General features: G+C 41.6%; 1 protein-coding gene across 6 annotated transcripts in view; it reads left to right on the plus strand.

Annotated features, from left to right (window-relative positions):
- The first annotated feature begins 2,179 nt into the window (after positions 1 to 2,179).
- Positions 2,180 to 19,335, plus strand: part of FOXP1 (forkhead box P1) — a 383,317-nt gene continuing 366,161 nt past the window's right edge. For 5 of the 6 annotated variants that reach the window (XM_029918730.1, XM_029918734.1, XM_029918735.1 and 2 more), the window contains exons 1-2: positions 2,180 to 2,649; positions 3,207 to 3,302. The gene's annotated coding sequence lies outside the window, so the exon portion shown is untranslated. The remainder of the gene's footprint in view (positions 2,650 to 3,206; positions 3,303 to 19,335) is intronic. The other variant, XM_029918731.1, reaches the window with a different exon arrangement.

The following is a 19,335-nucleotide window of genomic DNA, read 5'->3' on the forward strand; positions in this document are numbered from 1 at the left end:
CAGATACCAGTAATCTGAGAACCTGCTAACAGGTGCCCATGGAAATAGCATCATTTGGAGATACCAATGCTTGTTTGAGAGAATGCATTTGTGTACTTGTTTAAAAATATTTTTAAGACTTAGCCTGGGATCTGAATCTGCTTCTCAGATTATACGTGATTTATGTATTTTTACTGTTTAAAATCACAAATCTATTGCAAGTTTAGAAGTACATACTCCTTGAAAGGTTACACACAATGACATTTTCATTCCCAAAGTGACCTCCGTGGACTCATCTTACTTCGCTGTTGTATAAAATCAGAAGTCATAGTATTGAGTAGAATTCCTTACCACGATGCCAAAGAGAACATTTGTTGAAATAGTGTACGTTCACATTTGTTCAAAGTGTACATTTTCCACTGAACCACATCAAGAGTGTTTTCAATTTTTAATACCTCTAGTAGATCTACACATACCTTTTTTTAAGGATACTCATTTTAAATTATGATTATATGATTATTTTAGGATCATAATAACCATAAAATGAAGGACAAAATGTATCGTACCAAAATAGAAATTTAATTTAAAGTAGAAAGAACTTGATTGCAAGGTTTAGTAGCCTAGAAATATGATGTGTAAGAAGGTGTTGAAGAACACTTTTGACAGAACCCTTGGTAGTACAGTTTCCCCAGTAGCTTTAGAAGAAAAAAAAAAACCCACGCGTTGCATTTAGTGATGTTTGTAAAAATCACATTTGAGGTCGTTTCACCAAAGATCAAACATTTCTAATGTCGAAAAAGCACATATAGGCTAAGAAACTTTTCAGTCATTCCACGGAAAAATAAGTTCCAAAAAAAAATCTATTCATGTCATTAATATAGTGAAATTTATTTGAGATAGAAGTTTCTCTTGACCATATCACAATTCAGTGGCCTCGGTCAAAAGTCAAGATTATCCACGGACATATGTGGTTAAAAATATGCCTTTTAGTGTTCTTGGTACTGCTTGCCTTTCCTTTTACCTGTCACCTTGTCCTTGGCGATATTTGAGAAGGAACACCAGTCGAGTAGACAAGGATAGTTTTCCAATCAGCTATTCCTTATTTTTTCTCCAGTGCTTCTTTGTTATATTCGAGTTCACATTTACTATTCATGAAACACATTTTATCAGTGACCATATCAGACACATGGAAGCTAAGTGCTGGTTAGTATGTTGAAAATAAACACGAGGCTTCTCATTAATGTCGCTGTCTGAATAATTAGTTGAGCATCGTGTACTGAGCAGCAGCGGACTCAAGCTGCTTCTCACTGGAGCGACAGGCTGACAGCACGTCCTGGAGTATGGTCATTAGTGTGCCCCACCATCTATGTCATGTTACTGTGTCAAATTAGTTAGTGTCCCCTTAGGAGAGAAGCCGGACCCACAAATTATCCTCCCACATCCCTGGAAACAGTGTTTGCGAAACCTGCGATCGAGTGTGAGCAAATTATTAACACGGCTCATAAATTAACTAGTTTACAGGCTTATAACATTTTACAAGTCGACAATAAAGGGTAGAAAAGTTCGCCGATTTCTTTGCCCTGATGTTAGAGCTGTGATCCGCCGACTTTTCCTTGAGGAGCCCACGGCTGGTAGGTTTTTTTAAAAAGAGGGGCACACATGGAGTGTCAGAACAAATGTTTGGAAAATGTAGACTTGAAAAGGAAGCAAGTGTAAGCCCATTGAAAACAATATAATTAACTTCGTTATCTCATTGCTCTGATAAGTCGATGACAATGGCCCTCTTTCTTGTGGTGGCAGTTGCTCATTAATGAGTTCACCAATTAAGTTTGAACGATTACAGCCTTTGCCAACTGAAATTATCTTTAAAAATATTTTTGATGCATTCTTACCCTACTCTTAAGCTGCCTTGTTGGAGAGGGAGGTTGCTAACACAGCACATTCAATTCATAGAAGGAGAAAGATTCTCAATCCATGACCCATTTGGCAAATGGTTCATACGCACGTAGGCAGTGCGTACCTAGAAAACGTAACGTGGACCTATCTGGCCTGAGTTTATCTCTTACCAAGAAGAGGCACTCGCTGAGAACACCCTTAACTCTCTTCTGAGCTCTGGGAGACAGACAACCCACATAGTTTCCGGAGATACGATGTGACTATTCAAATCACAAAAGGTTCATATACCTCCTTTTCAGTTTCAACTTCTCTGATGAGATCTGCAAGACGTGTCACCCGTGGATTCTTGTCGGAGTTTCCTGCTGAGAGAGAACCGCACACGTGCACGCCGAGGACCTCAGGCTTTCGACTCATTCCGGAGTTCCGGCTCCCCGCATGACGGTCGCTCCTGTCACCTTGAGGACTGCCTAGGTGGCATTATCGTCCCTAGGATCTGTGCAGAAAAGGCCTGGTGTGCAAAACCTTGTTGCCGGCTGTTATTCATAAAATCTCTCTGAAACTGCTTGAGGATGAGTTGACTTATCTGTCAGCAATTTCAGCTTACTTGGAATTGGACTTGGTCAGTGTTCTACTAATAACCCGACCAAGCCGTGAAAGCCCGCAGCCTCCGCACGTGGGCACATTCGCAGGCTGGCTCTTGCCCTGCGGAGGCTGCGTCCCAGCCTCCCTGTGCATTTGAAATGCGGCTGGAAGAAGAGCCGTGAACTGCGGCAAGTAAGGTTTGGTGCTTGGCTGCCAGGGAAGATAGCTTGTCCTTTTTTTTTTTTTTTTTAAACAGGGTGCTGGTGTGCGTGTGTGTGCACATACATCTATTTCCACTTGCCGTTTCTGCTAGATGCACTGGGAGAGACCGAAAGACGAAAACCCAAAGCAAAATTCCCATTTGGACTCAGGGATCGCCTTGCTCTTATTTTTCAGGATAGGTTAGCATCCCAATTATGAGAACTTATCCTAAACAATAAAGAGGATGGACGGTAAAGGAACCTCACCTCCTAGGTAAATGTCACTGCCTTGACCCGTGAGTTTCGTCAGCTGCACACCGTCTCACTTCCTTCTCCTGCGTTCTCTGATAGCCAGTTCAGCATCAGAGCAAATGAAATGCTGATTCTGTAAGGGAAAAGATAAAATACAGGCTTAGATGCATGATTGTGTATTGGATGTAAAGGTTGTGTGTCCATAAGGAATACCTGAGGCTCCTGGGAAAGCCTCGCTTCTGAAGCATCACAATTGGGACTCTTCAATTAAACCTCTTCTCTTCTCTCTGCTTTCAGTGTCCCTCCATGTGTTGCAGTCCTGTGGCATTATGCACGCTCCTAACCAGTGACCCTTCAGCTTTTTATGGCTGTGAGACTCATTAAAAGTTCAGGGTAAGTGGCAAACAACCCTGATACTGTGTCCTGCTTGAAAACTGTGGTCCACCTTTGCAGGCAACCCGGCAGAAGATAGAGGAATTCCTCAGGAGGTAATGGAATGCCTCGTTCTTAAGCCGGAAGGAATAGGGTTGCTGTCCCCCAAGCCAGCTTTGTGGCTCACAAGGGTAGATCTGTAACCTGGATCGTATTCATGGAAAGGTGATCTGTTACAAGGTCTGCAAATTTTGTCTCTAAAACATCCAAACAATAAGTATTGTTAGCCTCAGGGGCCCTACGGTCACAGTTCCACTCTGCTGATGTGCCATCAAAATCATTTATGTACAGTATGTAAACACACGGGTGTGACTGCTTCACCGAAACTATTTTCAAACAGCCAGTGGGCCATATTTGGCCCAGCCAGGGCTTTAGTTTGCTGACCCCTACCTAACCCGAGCATCAAAAAAGTAAAGAGGATACCTCACCGGGTAGCAGTTCCTCTGATCTCGAGCAAACCATTTGTCAAGAAGAAATGAGAATACAAAAAAAAAGAAAGAAAAGAAAAAGAAAAACCACCTGCCCTTACTACCACACAGGGTGTAGTTTTAAGGATGAAACAAGATATAATGTATATGAAAGCACTTTGAAAATTTCGAAACTCCTTACAAGTATAATAGATGGCTCTCTATAGTCATTCTGATTCATGCAGTGGAGTCTGCCTTCTTCGCCCTTTTAATCATATTGGGCTTTCATGAGCTAAATGAGTGTGGGGGAAAGCTCTTTTATTTTCTAAGTAATGTGGTTTTGCTGTACGTTCCTTCTCCTTCGCACTTGATGGACACGCGGTTGAAATGTGTCTTTAGTATCAAATATGGATGAAGGGATCTTTGGGGAGATTATAGCAGGCTAAAGATCAAATGCCAATGAAGAGCGATTAAATTTCTTTTAATCATCAGATTCTGAAAGCGGCTTAAGATCTTCCACCTTTAATAAGGTCCGTAATAAATAATAATGCTTTGGCTGTCTACAGGTATGTTTGAATTTCACAAGTGTTGCATGTCAAAACATAGAGACCAGTTCGGCAAATATCCTTCCTGGACTCGTGGTCGTAATTAAGAAGGAAAGTCATACTTAAACAAATAGCGTGGTGAATAGAGGAGTAATCACAATTCTGATTCATAAATTTGTCTCATTTTTTTTTTCCTCAGGAAAAACATGATAGTCTTCAGGCAGGTTCTCATATCATTCTATCATTTAAGAATTGTTTTCTAGTAACAGAGATGCAACTGAATTTTAAAAAGCTAGTTGCATATTCTGTCTGATAAAAGGTATCTGGAGGAGAGAGCAGTTTGAGCTTTCTGTCTCTCTGCTCCGCCTGCCTGTTCAAGTGCTGTGTTGTTTTCAAGGTCACATGATGGCTGCTGGCTTTCCAGCCATCGCCTCTCCATCCTGAAGAGAGGCAGAAATGCAAGGAATGAGAAAAGTAGTCTCCCAGCTGAAGCAGGCCTCTTACAGAATTTTCCCTGAAGTCTTAATGGCTTCTACTTACATCCTTTTCACAACCCCTAACATTAAGGACATAAGTAGGGAAGTGTCTCCTTAGACTTGAGACATTTGATGTCCAGATAAATTCTACATTCTCCTACTAAGCAAGAAAAGGGCAGTGGTTACTGAACCATGATTGTAATTCCTTCTACAAAATCACCATGTGAGTTTTTCTTACATGTTTATTTTCGGTGAATGTCTTCTGTCTTCCATTGACTTGTGTGTATAATCTCTGATTTGAATTTTACGTTTTTGAATTTAAGTGTATGTGACTCTTGTTGGAAATACATATCCCTGTAAATATTTTAGGACCATTATATTCTTACTGAAAGTGGGAAATAGATTTCTTTCCCGAGAGAGCTATGAACCAAAATTGAAAGAATTTCAAATTTTGTCTTCTTTGGATACAAGCTTCTGTCAAATCTTGAGTATGAGCCTGCGGTCCTTGTGACACACAAGCTTACCTTCCATTTCTCTTCGTGCCAGTGTGTGCAGGGGATCTTGCAGATGGTTTTGCACTGTCCCTCAAAGAAGGGACAAAACTGTCCACTCTGTTTCTCTGTGATTTGCTGGCCAGGCCCCCACATCTCTACTGAAAGTCACCCCTGTCCAATTTTTCTAATTCAGTTCGGCCCGCACGTTACTCATATGGAAAGGTGTATCTCATAGAATCCAAATGAGACATTCCCATGCTTCATTCTGTAGTCTCTGCCTGGACCAGCCTGTGCAGACGCTCACGAGTCATCGTGGTTGACGCATTAACAGACATTATCGAACGCCTGCTACGGACCTTGGAGAGCAGTGTGGTGGTCGGCTTTGAAGTTAGATGAGCCTAGAATCAGAGGCCACCCTTTCCACTTACTGACTGACCAAGTGATGTGGAGCAAGTTACTTGCCCTCTCTGGGCCCCTGCCTCCTCATCTGGGAGATGGGGATAAAACCAGGAGCTCGCTTCCTGTGAGAAGGTAGTGAGGTGATGCTTATACCGAGCTTAGCACAGATCCCGATGGGTAATAAATGCCAGCCTTGTGCTGCGCAGCCCAGGTGATGTGGTGGAAATCCCTGTCTTTGAAGGGGTTTTACTGTCCTGTGGCTGGTTTGTTGGTCATCGTCTTACTTGTAGACAATGTCTGTTTCACAGTCCATTGCTTCTCACCTAGTGTTCTCTTACAAGTTTAAGTTGATCCTTGGGAGGCGGCTCTGATGCCCATCTTCGAGGAGCCTACGGCCATGTGTGCTCCTGGATGGGCCTGCTCACAGTGCTTAGATCTCTGGGTTCCTTTTTGACAATTTCCCCTGAGAGGTGTGCAAATTCTTTTTCTATTCTGTTTTTCACTTACTCAGACAGTGGGCCTGCCTAGCAAGCAGAATTCGCTAACTGCTTTTGAGTTGGTATTGCTGATAATAATCTGAAACTCTGGAGGGTTTCACTCATGCAGGCTGATGCTACCACGATGTCGATCTGGCCCTGCCTTGTCCCGGGCCCTGCCTCTCTGCTGAGTCTGCAGGACAGGCCCTAGTCCCCCACACATCTTCTTGGGAATAGCCCTCAGCAAGCAGTGTCGTCTCCTGACCCAGGCTGCTGCACCACTGCATCACGGATTGCAGCCGCATCCATGGATGGCTCCACTGGTGGTGTGTACGTAATGGTACCTAGTTGACGGTGGCTGGGTTTTTCTTTTTTCCTTTAATGCTTGATTTATTTTTGAGTGAAAGAGAGAGAGAGTTGGGGAGAGGCAGAGAGAGAGGGAGACACAGAATCCAAAGCAGGCTCTAGGCTCTGAGCTGTTAACACAGAGCCCAGTGTGGGGCTCAAACCCATGAACCATTAGATCATGACCTGACCTAAAGTCGGACTCTTAACTGACTCAGCCACCTCGGCGTCTCAATGATGGCTCTTGGTTGAACAGCACGTCTCGCTCTGGAAATAGTGGCTTGTAGATGGTGCCTGTTCAAGAGACTCTTGGAAGCCTTGAGATTTTGCTCTGTGGTCTCAAAAATTCTTAGACACCATTGCTGTGCTCAGATTCCCTCAGATCACTGTTGCCTGTGTGCCGTGGAATTCTCTACCTGGAACGCTAACTGTGCTTCACAGGCTCTCTCTCTCATTCCTTGTTGCCCAGTTCAAATGTCAAGTTCTTGGAGAGGTCTGCCCGGAACACGCCCATTAAAGATTTCCCTCCTTCCACTTCCTACTGTCCTCACTCCAAGGCTCTTGTGTTTTCTGCTTCTACTTGTTTACCAGGTGATGCGCACAGATCAGGGCTTCGGATTCAGCGCGACCCCTTGTTGTGGACAGTACCCAGCATATGGTAGACATGCTCACAGTTAGTAGCTGTTGAAAGAGAGCCCATTTGGGGATTTCCCTGTGAATTTCTTTATTTTCCTGATACCTAAGAGGACTACATTTGGGCAAGAGAGGAAGAGAAGAAATAAAACCACACACATCACTTTTATTATAGGAATAGAACACTGCCCTTGGGTTTTCTCTGGAGTTTCCACTCTCTATGAAACAAGTCTTTGATACTCTGCGTGTCCCATCCAGAAAGGGTTATACATCATCTTCCCCGTGAAGACAGAATCATATGCCGTTTGGGCCTAAAACGCATTGTGGGTGGTATAGGTTAATTAAAGACATTGGATTTCAGAATCAAATCCCAGCGCCCTTGTTCCCTGGCTGTTTGTCCTTGGACACATTACTTTCTCTTCCTCTTTCTAGGCTCTCACTTCTCTGGCCGGAGGTAATAGCATTACCTCTCATAGGATTATTGCAAGGATTAAATGAGATGATACCTATACAGTGCTTTACAGAGTCTGGAACAGGATAATGATGCTGTTGGTTTAGTAAGAACAGCAAAGGGTTTGGGGAGATACAATGACAAACTCATACCTCACTTTCTTGCAGTATTTTTTTTAAATTGGTAAAGATGGTGAAGAGCCTTGATTCCCTATTGATATGCTCATGTTCTATGCAGTCAATTGACATTAAAATGAAAAAGTACACAATGAGCATATAGGAGGTATGATGTGTTTTATATAGGTTGTTTATGTGTTTACTTTCGGATGGTTGTGGTAAATTTCAGAAAATTCATGTTATAAACCTCAAATGCTGATTGGTGTTTGAAGCCTGACCTGCGTTCACAAAACCTTAGAAATTTGGAGTTCACAGGGCGCCTGACTGGCTCTGTTGGTGTAGTGTGTAACTCCGGATCTCTGGGTCATGAATTCGAGTTCCACATTGGGCACAGAGCCTACTTTAAAAAAAAAAAAAAAAAAAAAGAATGAAATTTGGAGTTCCGGGTGCTAAAGACAACTGGTTGGGAATATGTTTTGTGCTTAAGTTAATCACGGCTGGTTTGATCTCCTGTCTCACGTTAGCCTATAATGTCCTATAGATTCTAACCTCTAAAAAATTATATGCTTGATGCATCTGTCTTGAAAATTCACATGCTGCTTTTTTGAAAGAAAAACTTCAGTCTCTATAGATTGGAAGGAACTGGATAGCAGTATCTTTCATCGTTAGCTCTGATTTCTTCTGCCAATAAGGAAGGTTATCTGTTGTTGCTCTGTTGTTTCATTGTGTATGTGTGTGCTGACATGTGCTGTTTGCTGTAGGAAGGCTGAAGCAAGTGTGTCTCTGTATCCCATCACTTCTGGTGGTAAAAGATGAAATATATTCCATTCCATATACTCTTACTTCCCTGATACATGGAATGGCTAGGGTTATTGGCGAAATTAAAAGGGCCATTAATTCTGTTAACTTATAATATCCCTTGAACTTAGAAAAATAAAAGATTTGATTAAAATATAGTGGAAGGCATCCAGTTGGGTTCCTAGTATTCAGTAAAGAAAAAGCTAAAATTCAGTTTGAGTCAAGGCAGATGGTTCAGGAAAAATTTTTATCAGGCTCACGACAGAGTGGTGAGACCTACCTTTCCCACGTCTCTAACAACACAGAACGCCCCTGTCTTTAAATATCATCTCAGAAACTCAAACACGAATCACAAAAGGGGAAACTGACCAGTGTCAGACGAGACTGGATCTATGCCATTGGCGCAGGACGCTTGGCTGTGGGCCTCAGCTCTCGTGCTCCTTGGTTTTTAATACCTGGTGCCTGAGCGTCAGCACGAGAGGTGAGGAGCTTTCTGAGGGCTTTTTCTCTAATGTTTTGAAACGTTGCTGCATGTCTGGGTGCGGTCTGGTGCGGCAGCCTCTGAGTGCCAGGTGAGGCTGCTTAAGATGTGTGGAGGGTTGAATTTCTCACTGCTAACAACCCTTCCAGACCATCAGTAAACACTTCTCCCTGGACATTCTCATCGGGAGAGGCGGTGCCTCGCCTTTGTCCATCTCTATCCCAGATCATTCACTAATGGCGACACAGATCCGTTCTTCCAGTCCTGGCCCACTTCGTAAACATGGCAGTTTGCTGAAATTCAACTCCTAGAATACACCATGCTTAGGACTTCTTGGCTTTATATAGATTTATATGCCTGGAAGAACTTGGAGTTCATGCTCTCACTTATCCCTCCTTGCATGGTTTCTTCTTTCTTCCTTAAAAGGGAACAAGAAGTAAAAGGATAATTTTCCAAACTCAGGAAAAACCTAACATTGAGGAATTCCAGTAAATAGCAGTTGTTTGAGAGAGTTAATTCTAGTTTGTGAAAAGTCTACTCTCTAGTACCACTTTTACTTAGAGCTTACTCTGTGCAGCATGTGATTCCAAGCATGTATGCATTAACTCACAAAAGCTCTGAAAGAGAGGTATGATTCTAAAAAGCTGTCTTCTGGAGAAAACGGAGGCATGGTGAGATTAAATGACTCACTTGAACTTCTTTGCTTCTCAAAAGGAGAGCTGGGATTTGAACCCCAGCTCCGTGCCTCTGGTGCCTCGGCTCCTGACTGCCATGCTCTGTGGTCTTCATCATGCGGACATTTGCCTAGGGCGTAGGTTCGCAGGCATTGTTTATCTTAGCACGTATTTTCCACTCTGGGACTGTTCCTACATGCTGTGGTGAGCCTTTATACTTCAGTACCACATAACAGGCCCTGTTAGATCTTACTAGACTTTTTCAAATGCTTTAATTCTTTTTGCTGGTACAAGAGCTATGGGAAATAAAAGTATGTCCCAATGTAGTTCAGAACAAGGACAGCCACTTAATTGGCATTCTTCTATCTCCAGTTGGATGTGCCTGTGACGACATTTTCTCTAGATCTTTGAGTCCTTTTCCTCTGGTACATTATTCTAATTAACCTCATCATCGTAGCCCTTGTTTTATTCTTATTAGCCTCTGACCACCCAACAATTGATTTGTTCTGCTCAATCACCTGTGTGTAAAAGTGTGGCAAGCCAGAGGGTCTCCTTCCCCAAGCAGCAGTCCTGGACCCAGGGTGTTTTCCAAGCAATTGGTTCAGACTGGATAGCTTTTTACTTATCAAGCCGAAGTCTGGGGTCCTTCGAGGTAACACTGGCTAACAGAGTTAGAAGGTCTTTGGTTACTTGGTTGTTAGAATTGCAGATCTATATGCTGTATGCCAAGGACTTAGACCTTCAGAAATAAAAACGTTAGGATTTTACAAACATAGAGTAAAATCCTAGGCTTGCAAAAAACATAAAAGCCAGTGGCAAGTGACACAAATAAGTTTTGCCAAATGTGTTGGAAGTATCAGGGTCGTCTTGTTAACACAAAGAGCAAATCATGTGTCTGTACCTTAAAATACTGAGCCCACCATTTGTTTGGTCTCTTTAGTTGTTGAGTAGCGTAGGTATGAAGGGGAATGCATTGGCTCATGATGCTGAAGTTGGATGGCGGAACTAGCTTTCAGAACATCTGGGCCGAGGAGTTCAGATCTTGCTATTAAGTCTCGTCTCAGTCTCTTGGCTGTGCTGTGCTCTGGTTGGATTCCTCCCTGTAGGTGTTTGCTGCTGTGCGGTATGTACAATACCCGTTCATGACTGTTTTCATAGCAGCTCCAGCAGAAAGGAATCTTCTCTTGTGAGTTGTAGTAGCTGTCGTAGAATGGGGATCTTCCTGGTTCTGCAATTGGTTCACTGTGTTCCGTGTGCCTACGACTGTGGCAGTCTCTGAAGCAGGACCCGAAGGGGGAAGTGTGACGGCATACTTGGCCTGGAGTGGGTCATGTGTATCTCTCAAGAGTCATGGATGGCATTCATCCTACTCTAGCTGTGGAAAGTGGATGAAAGGGTTTGAGAACAAGGAGGCAGAGTTCTGGGAAGATAGATTGTGCACATGTATCCTTTCGAGCACAGGGCTTGAGGCATGGTGAACACATAGGATTGGAAGGAGCCTTTATGTATCATCTAACCCAGCAATGCATGATTTAATATCATGTGAACATTTCCCCCACGAAGTTATCTGTTTAATCTCTGGCAATCTCTGAAGAGATTCACAACCTTGCAGGTAGGCATTGCCTAAGAAATACTGCCATGTGTCTATCCTCCAGGATCCTGGAGTTTATTCACTGCTCTGTTCCTCCTGTCTGTCCTTGTGGTCAGCCGTCCGTCTACCATCTTTCACTCTTGGTCCTAAAGCAAGATCCTTGATCTCAACCTACTTAGATCTGCAAAGTAGACCAAAAAGTCAACTACAGTACAGTGATAGAGGGGCTGCAAGAGTACTTCTGGATTGTGTGTATGTGGTTGAGGAGGAGGGCGGGGGGAGGGAAATTGGAAGTCCTCCCAGAAACAGACCTGACTCAGTCCTTAAAAATGAATAGAGGAGGTTTCAAGTGGCCAAGGAATCAATGGTCAAACAGATGGATTTACCATCTCTTTTAGGATTAAAACCCTGTATGTGGACTTAGATTTGAGTTATCTGGGTAAAATGGCTTACACAATATCAAAGCCCAGTTAAACTATATGTCTTTTAGGGCATGTTAATATGCTAGCAATAGGGACAGCAAACTGCTGATGCGCAGTATTTCTGTTAGGTCACCCACATGGACTCTTACAAGTTGCCCCAACTCCTGTCTCCTCCTAATTATGTAATAAGTGAATGGATAAAGCTTCTGTGGGTAAAGTTTTGGTCATTAAAAGTATAGAATTCTTAATAATACTTCCCTAAGACTTTTGAAAGAATTGGATATTGTTTGTGTATTCCTACATTCTGCTGAGCAAAAAACATTCTGAACCTCCATTTTCACATCTGATATCTAAAAATAAAAATAGTACCTTCCAAAGGATTAAGGTTCACGTAGAGAATAAACATCTCAGTCCCTATAAAACACTGAATCTGATGCTGGCATTTCATAAGCACTCAGTGTATGTTGTTTATTATTATCAGAAGACATCTATGATTTTTACCTCCTAGGCTGTCAGGTAATTGTACCACTAACTAACAACTAGTTGATTTAAAAATGTTCTTCTGTATACCTTTTTTATTTGCATGTGTTCCGTATGTTATGAAAATTAAGGATATTAAAGATGGTGAGATTTATTGAAGAACTTGAACTCCACATGCTTTGAATGCTTCCCTGAATTAATAATTTTCATGTCCATCATATTTTCTCCTTGGCCCACAATTCATCCCATATTTGGATCTTGGCAAATGGTGACTTGGTTAATTAGGCAGTCTGTTAACTCTGATTACTAAGTTATAACAGATCAGTTGTAGAAGCATCACTGTGTAATTTGGATTGAAAGGCTCGTCATTTTATCAAAACAAATTTACATTGACAGATAAGTATGTTGCAACGCATTAGGTTAAAATGGTGCATTTCACAGGGAAAATTTAGAAGGGGTAAAGAATTACTTCCTTCTACGAAGTTATATTTGCATTAAGATGTTTGTCAAGTTCCCTTGCACCAGAAATATACTTAAAATTTGCTTGGATTTTTCTTTGAAAGCTTAAGAATTACAACCGATTTAATCCCTCTGTTATACAGATGTGATGGATGCATTGCATTTTCGTTTTTGCACGGGTTAGTAGAGTGGCACATACGTACCTCCGAGTGCTGACCACAGTGGCCTCTGATACTGGACTTAATTGTAGAAATGAGCCTTGACTGTGTTGAACGGACTTACTGGGTTACATCGAGGCTTGCTCTCTCTTCAACAGCCGAAGGTATTGACAGGTATTGAGTGGGATTCAGGTTTTGTAGTCCCTTTCCTTCCTTGTCTTAGGCATCATCATCACTGAGAGCCATGGGGGTATCACAATCTCGCTTGCTTTCTCCACCTCTGTCTCCGTTCTTTCTTTTCTTAGCACATAACACTTAGCCTCGTGGCAATGAGAAGACGAACACAATAATTTTCCAAATTCAACAGGCTCTGAAATTTATGTTCATTACCCTTCAAGATTTCTATCAGAAATCAGTAGCGTTTGGAAGATAGTAACTCATCCTTCACTCCCTCCCTGCTCTGCAAACATATTCCTGTAGATGCATGCACATATGTGTCTGCACACATGCGTGCATACACACACACACACACACACACACACACACACACCACTTAGTGACTGGCCCCTAGGAGGTGTTTAACAGTTATATGTTGAAGACGTGGTCAACACTCCTGAAACAACTTCCCACCCCCGGGGCTCCTAAGATTTTAGAGCTGGTCTAATAGCCCAGACGCTATTGACTATTGTAATCATTGGAAAACATGGAGTTGAAAAATTTAGTATTTATTTTTTTCAGTAAGCTTCCTGAAGTCTGACCTTCAGGAATTTCTGTGTTCTAGTTCTATGAGACATAGGGAAACCAAAGAGAGAAAATATTTTTGATGTTCAGTGAACTTAGTATTTTGTTGATCGATTATATCGATCTGACCAGAGATAGAAACAGAAAGCCTTATTAGTTCTTGAGCTGTATTCTCTCCGTGGCAGCAGTTTATGGAAAACTGCCTCTTCTCCATCGAGAAGACCTTGCTGGTGTAGGTAGAGAAGTTGGCTTAACTCTGAAGGCAAGTTGGTGATTTGTGAATTTGAGGAAGTTCTCCTAATTGGGAACATTTAATAATAATCATCGATGACTCTTCTTCTGCAAAAGAGCTTCTGGCTGGTTGTTCAAAGGTAAAGTGATGTTTTGAGCTCGAATTTGACAGATTTGAGCGACAGTCAGCCTGAATAATTCAGTTTTCCACAAGTTTCCCTACCTCCCCATTCCTGCCGCAAGAACGAACCAAATAAGGAATTTTTCAAAACCGCAACCATTTTGGAGTATATGAATTCTTATACTCATTTTTGAGAGAGAGAGCTTGACAGAGAGAGGCACCCTTGTACTTTTATGTGTGAAGTAAAGCCATTAGAACCTTAGTTTGTATTTTTTTAAATGGAGTTTCAGTTACCCAAACGGTATGTGTATTATAATAAAGTCTTGCCAATAGAGCAAGAGGACCCACAGGGAGACAGCTGCCTAAGGGATGAATTAAGAAGTGACACACGCTTATATTTTCAAGCGTCCATTGAGATAGATTTCTTATCCCATGCCAGTGGTTTCCCAAGAAGTAGATATGCCAATGTCGAGAAACTTTCTCGATGGCTTCTTTAATAAATAGACCCATGGGTAGAAGTGAGCAGACTTCCTGGACGGTTGGATACTATTACTGTGTGGTTTTATTAATTACATTTATTCCTTTAAAATGACCTTGGATGAAAACAACCACCCCTTCTGTGGTCATGGTTAGCAGATGTTTACTGTAATGCTTTGCTCAGTGAAAAAAACACCTCTTTGACCCAACAAAAACAGCCACGTTTGCTTGGCTAAATCAAAACTTTGGCGCTAGGGTTTTTACTTTATATATCATGGCTCTAGTCATACAACCGTTCCAAGTGTGAGGCTTAGCTCACTCACTCCGACATCTGCGGGAGAGCTCTGCTCACAGTGATCTATTATGTGAGTGCTTAATTCTTAGACTGTTTTTGGCGTTCACCCCTCCGCATTGAAACACGCATTCTCTTTGCAAGCCCCTTTTTGTTTTTCTTGTAGAAGCACGTTAGCCCCTTCATTTTGCAAGCTTTCCCCTCCGCTCAATGGCCATTTTAGCTAGGATTTTGCTCTTGGAAATGAAGTCAAGGTTCACTTCTTGATATGAGACTTTGGTTTTTTTTCTGGGCTGTCTCTGAAAGAAAAGGCATCTCCTTTCCTTATATTCTGTGTTTGAAAAGTGCCTTTTCTTATTGTGTATTAGGCCTACTTAAGTGCCTCTCTCTCTGTCTGTGTGCCTCCCCTTCTCTCTCTCTCTCTCTCTCTCTCTCTCTATATATATATATATATATATATATATATATAGACATATATGTCTCTCTCTATATATATAGACATATATATAGACATATATATATATGTCTACACACACACACACATACATCCATACATCCATACATACATACAACCAATTCCTGTTTTTTATAAGCACTCAGTGATCATGAACATTCCGGTAGCCCCTGCCTACACTTGCTATTGATGGTTCTAATAGGTATTTCAGGAGCAACTCCGTGATCTGTCCTGAATTTCCATGCTAGGGAAGACAGCTTGCTGTTCGGCAGTGCTGAAAGGAAATACAACAGCAAAACTTTGCTTTTCTTGGGAAGCTTCTCCCTTTGGAATGGGGACCTCTGGGTGGCTCTTCTTATTTTGTTTCTAATGCCAAAATAAGCAGGGATCTTGCATAACACCAGGGTAGGAAAAAAAAAAAGTAATTTTAAGGAAAACATATGTTCATGCTGAAAAAGAGGGAGGTAGAACAGGACAGGGGACAGGGCCCACAGAGTTAAAGACATCTTTTTAATTCAGGTGGGAAAGCAGGTTTTGACCATTTGGGTATATCTCATAAAAAATAAATAAGTTGCTTCCCTGTGTCCCCAAGTGTGTGATTCCATTAAAAATAAATCTTGGGAGTGGGAAACCAAGTTTGGCAGATTGATTCATCGATACCTGTGGTAGATGGAATAGATCCAGTCCTTTGTTAAATTATTTTCCTCTGATCTCCATTAACACTGAGTGATTTCCTTGGACATGGCCTGGTTTGAGATGCCTGCCCTAATCTGAAATGAGAGCTGAAACTATCTGAATGTGATTCTCATTTGGTCTGACTTTAGGAGAAGAGAAGAGAGGTTTACAGATTAAAATGAACCAAAGGGAGGGGCACCTGGGTGTCTCAGTTGGTTGAGCGTCTGACTTCGGTTCAGGTCATGATCTTGTGGTTCGTGGGTTTGAGCCCCATGTCAGCCTCTGTGTCTCCCTCTCCCTGTGACTCTCTCCTGCTCACGATCTCTCTCTCTCTCTCTCTCTCTCTCTCTCTCTCTCTCTCTCTCTCTCTCTCAGAAATAAATAAAACGTTTAAGAAATAAAATTTAAAAAAATAAGATGAACCAAGTGGAAAAGAATAAAATAACATGGACCAAAGATGTCTACTCTGTTTGATTGATTTACTCTGTTTGATTGATTAGTGGACATATTATATGTCCTTTTAATGGATTCCAAATAATTAACTGTTGATAAAAACAGAGCAGAGCAGACACTTCCGTGTTTCACACTGTTTGTGGGTGGCACATTTGGAAAATGCAGCTAATTTGCTAAAAAAGAAAAGAGAATAGAAAGAATAGAATAGAAGAAAAAAAAAGAACAAAAAAAAATCTTTGATGTTTCTGATTCATCTCCTCTCAAGGTTTAGAAATGTCAATGCTGGGGGAAAATTCAGTAAAGTTCTTCTTTCCCTGTTATAAATTGAACACTTGTGTCCTTAAAACGTAGCCATGAAGGAGATAGGGCCGAGAGCATTCTGGGTACTGGCATATGTCTGCAGCGCCAAAGCCAGAGGCGTCTTGGATGGGCTCACAGAGATGGTTGACAGGAGTGTGCGATAGCCCCCAAATTGGAGAGCCTTGGTTGTGCCTGGAACTGACTATTTGTATGTGCACTTCTTTCTCGGCTGCACAAAAAGCACATCTCAACAGAGGTCTGGCTGGTTAAGACCTGTCGGAGCATGTCTCTTACAGAGCCCTGCTGCCCCTGGGCGGTGATACAAGAAGGTCTGGAAAGTGTCGACGGGGTAGATCAGGCTTGTGGTCAATCTGTGTGATTAAAAACTAATCTAATTAGTATTGAAAAACTTGTCAGAAAAAGACTTACACATATATTTTTTAAAAACATATATATATATTTCAGAGGCTACCTCACCCCTCCAAAGAAGAAGGGAAGCAAAGCCATTTAAAGCGTCATATTTTTCTTGGATATTGTTTTAAGGTTCAGCTCCTCTTTCCTCCAAAGACGTCAGAAGGCATTGTCAGTAGTAACTGAGTCATTTTGCTGTAGGATAAATGAAGTAAAAAGAAAAAAAGCCCCTGGGTATCTCCACACTCAAATGGAATTTTGAGTTGGATTTTCTCTTGATCCTTCTTATAGGACACATTCTTGGGTTTCTTTTAGTGTTTTTGTCCTTTGAGGGCAATTGGATTATAGAACGGACTATAATATTGAGATGGCCTCTCAATATTAGTGGGTAGTAGAAAAGGCTCCAAAGAATGTAGAAGAGCAGACCTACCAATCCCAAAAGCCTCAGTCGGTAATTATAATGTGACCATTTATCATGTTCCTCCTGTGTGTCAGCTACAGTTGTGAGCAGTATGGCAGCACTATTTTATGGAATCCTTATAAATACTGTGAAATGTAGGCTCTCTGACCATCCCATTTCAGATGAGTAAACTGAGGATCAAAGAGGTTAGCTGTGTTCATTTGCCTGGGGTTACAGAAAAAGTAAACAAAACTGCATAAGGTCTCTAGTCCATTACAATGTACCTGTGCTGGTGTCCTTGTTCTGTACTATTTTTATAAGTTTCTATAAGCTCATATAGTTCTTTCCAATTTAAATTTTATTTTTAAAGTTTATGTATTTTGAGAAAGAGCAGGGGCAGGAAGGGGCAGAGAGGGAGAGAGAATCCCAAGCAGGCTCCGTGCTGAGCGCAGAGCCCATATTGGGCTCTATCTCACCAACCGTGGGATCATGACCTGAGCCAAGATCAAGAGTCAGACGCTTAACGAGCTAAGCCACCAAGGCACCCATCAAAATTAAATTTAAAAAAATTTTGTTTATTTATTATTGAGACAGAAACAGAACATGATTAGGGGAGTGGCATAGAGAGAGGGAGACACAGAATCCGAAGCAGGCTCCAGACTCTAAGCTGTCGGCACAGAGCCTGATGCAGGGCTCTACTGACGAACTGTGAGAACATGACCTGAGCCAAAGTCGGACACCTAACTGACTGAGCCACCCAGGTGCACCTCAAAATTAAAATTTTAAATGACAGGTTTTTACACTTGAATCCATGTCTGTTTGCCTTTGAAATCCATATTATGTACTGCTCTGCTTTTTTAGGTCACTTCATGAGCAAGAAGATAATCTCAGCTCCATTATCTTTCTAGGGTTAGTTTCAGTTCACTCACATGGTGAGATGTGGCCTCCCGTAACTTGATGTAGTTTTAGAAACCAAAATTCATCCTTGCTTCTCTTGTTTTCCTTATCATGCTCCTCCACATTGACCTTCCCCTTCTCCGTCCCTCACCTGTTTAGTTCTTGGTAGAGAGATTGGTGATCATTTATCTGGCATGGTGGTGGTCTGAGAGTTTTGAGCAATTTCCTGATGGAGTTTTATAATTCCTGATGTGTACATGGGGATGCGTGTGGATATCTATTAAGGAAAATCCTAACAGTGAGCTAAACACTCACTGTTTTGCACCATGTAAATATGATAAGCCATGAAAAGTTTACCTTTACAAGGCTAGTTCTTTGTGTATCAGAAAACCTACCAGATTCAGACTCAGAAACCACAATTTCAAAGCTGTGTCTTCTGCTAGATTGTTATCTCAGTTTCCTCATTTAGGAACTTTTTGAGTTTTATTTTTTAAGTTTGTTCATTTATTTTAAGAGAGGGCAAGAGAGTGAGGGGGGACAGAGAGAGAGGGAGAGTGAAAATCCCAAGCAACCTCCACACCATCAGTGGCAAATCTAATGTGGGGCTCGATCTTGCTAACTGCAAGGTCATGACTTGTTCAAAATCAAGAGTTGGACCTTGAACTGACTAAGCCACCCAGGCGCCCCTCATTTAGGAAAGTGTTGAGAAGAGAATCTGCCTAAATCTCATGATATTTAATAACGTGATATTCTCTGTCACACAACTTCAGCCTTTTGTCTTTACTGAGTAAAAATGACAGTTACAGAAGTTGCTCAGTATTATGACTAGAACATCAAGCTCTAGGATCTATTGATGGATTTCTTAACTGGTTGATTAACACAAACTCAGACTATTTTATTTGAAGTTTTTTTTCTTTTTTTACACTGATGTTTACAGTTAAACATTTCCCTCCGAACGCTGCTTTACCTGTGTCTCGTAAGTTGTAACATGTTTTATCTTTATTTTCATTCATCTGGAAATATTTCCTAGTTTCTTTTAGAGCCACTGGTTGTTTAGGAGTGTATTTGATGTCCACCTATCTGTGAATTCTCCAAACTTCTTTCTGATACTGATTCCTAATTCCATTTCTTTGTAAT

The sequence above is a fragment of the Suricata suricatta genome, chromosome 12 (genome assembly GCF_006229205.1).
Source record: "Suricata suricatta isolate VVHF042 chromosome 12, meerkat_22Aug2017_6uvM2_HiC, whole genome shotgun sequence".
In the NCBI taxonomy this organism is placed as follows: Eukaryota; Metazoa; Chordata; class Mammalia; order Carnivora; family Herpestidae; genus Suricata; species Suricata suricatta.